The sequence below is a fragment of the Ictidomys tridecemlineatus genome, unplaced genomic scaffold, assembly GCF_052094955.1.
Source record: "Ictidomys tridecemlineatus isolate mIctTri1 unplaced genomic scaffold, mIctTri1.hap1 Scaffold_35, whole genome shotgun sequence".
NCBI classification, from domain to species: Eukaryota; Metazoa; Chordata; class Mammalia; order Rodentia; family Sciuridae; genus Ictidomys; species Ictidomys tridecemlineatus.
In genome coordinates, this window is record NW_027522416.1 from 1,370,973 (window position 1) to 1,373,043 (window position 2,071).

Sequence of the window (2,071 nt, forward strand, 5' to 3'; positions counted from 1 at the left end):
TTCATTACTTCCAAAAGAAACTCCATATTTTTTACCTGTCATCTCACAATTTTCCATTTCCCATAAGCCTTAGGCAACTGCTAATCTACTTTCTGTCTCTATAAATTTTCTACAGAGATATTTCATATAAATGAAATCATATAATATGTGGTATTTTGTAACTGGTTTTTTATCTGTTCAAAATATTTCAAGGCTCATCCATGTTGTAGTGTGAATCAGTAATCCATTTCTTTTTATGGCTGAATAATATTCCATTGTATATATGCCACATTTTATCATCAATTGATATATTTTATGAGTTGAAGGACATTTAATTGCTTTCACTTTTTCCTTGTTATTAATATGATGTTCTGAATAATTATGTACCAGTTATTGTGTGTGTGTATGTGTGTGTATATATATTTGTATACATATATATACATATTTTTTTTTGTTTTGGGTACTGGAGATTGAACCCAGTGGTGCTTAACTACTTAGCCATATCCCCAGCCTTTTATATGTTTTTATTTTGAAGCAGCATCTCACTAAGTCCTCAGGGCCTCACTAAATTGCTGAGGTTGGTCTTGAAATTTCTATCCTCCTGCCTCAGCCTCCTGAGACACTAGGATTACAGGTGCACACCACCATGCCCAGCTGGATACATGTTTTAATCTTTTGAGTATATCCCTAGGAGTGGAAGTGCTGACTCAAATAGTAACTTTATATTTAACTTTTTAAGGTACTGCAAGACTGTCTTCTAGTCTCATTTTTTTTTGCACACATGCATGTGTACACATATCTCCTTTTCAGTCATCTATTTATATATTTATTTCTGCCTTGGCTATTTTTTGCTATTCTTGGTACCTCTCAAACTTTTCCCATCATTACCCTTTTCAGGGTAGACTGCATCATATCTTAGTAATGTCTCTCTTCCCCTCCTCCCGGCCTCTCTCCTTTTCTTTCTCTCTCTCTCTCTGTTAGTACATCTTTATTCTTTCTCTAAGTATTTTTAAGCCATTGATAACTTAAATTCTAATTTTCTACAATCAACTATCAAAGGAAATTCTTTTGGATGCTTTGTATTTATTAATATTTCCCTAGCCCATGAGATTTTACAACCCAAAATCATATATATTTAGATTATAAACATCCAGTGTCATATAGCTAAAAGAAGAAGCAGCATTATAGCCAGTGAATTCTGAAGCATGATCTAAGTAGTTTAATAGCATAAGCAAAAAAGTATCTTCTGTTTGCTTTCCAAGTTCTCATTATTCAATATTATAGGTTTGGTTTCTCAATTTATCTAGAGAAAAATAAGCTCTGAAGTCAGGTGTTCCTGTTCTGAATAGATTCTACTAGTCACAGGGATAAAATACAGGACCACATCTACAAAATGAGTGGAAAATTTACTAGGTATTTTTTCTTTGATCTTTTACATATCTAAAAAGTACATCTGTCTTCATAGTTATCTGCTTATTTTTATCAAGAGTGAATCTTTTAATAATCCTTTAATATTGGCAAATAATAATAATATTAAGTTTGATAAATAGTCTTTACATGTGTGTAAAATTGTTGTTACAGCATGACAGCATAAAACATCAAATATTTCATGCAGGCACAGAAATGATAAAGTATTCCAGATCATGGGGCTTGGGATGTGACTTAGTGGTAGAGAGCTTTCCTTGCATATGTGAGGCACTGGGTTTGATCCTCAGCCACATAAAATAAATAAATAAATGAAGTTGCAAAAAAATATTGCAGATCATTAACTATCAATAAAAGCTGCCATTTCTCAGCTGGGGCTATAGCTCAGTGGTAGAGCGCTTGCCTAGCAAGCATGAGGCCCTGAGTTCAATCCTCAGCACCACATAAAAATAAATAAGACAAAAGCTGCCATTTCTGTTGAATGTCAGACTTGTGTTAGACACTTTATATTCATTATGTCTTCCGTTCAAACAGTACTGAATGACGGATATAATTAGCCAATTTCCAAAACATTTAATTTATGAAATAACTATTTAATTATATGCATTAGTATTCCTCACATTTGGGGGGGGTGGGTATCAGGGATTGAAGTCAGGGATGTTTAACC

The 2,071-nt window shown here is 33.3% G+C and overlaps 1 non-coding gene across 1 annotated transcript; it reads left to right on the top strand.

Moving 5' to 3' along the window:
• Positions 1-1,776: 1,776 nt before the first annotated feature.
• On the top strand, positions 1,777-1,849 carry Trnaa-agc (transfer RNA alanine (anticodon AGC)). Its single transcript has one exon. It is a non-coding gene; the product is annotated as a tRNA-Ala (tRNA).
• The last annotated feature ends 222 nt before the right edge of the window (positions 1,850-2,071 follow it).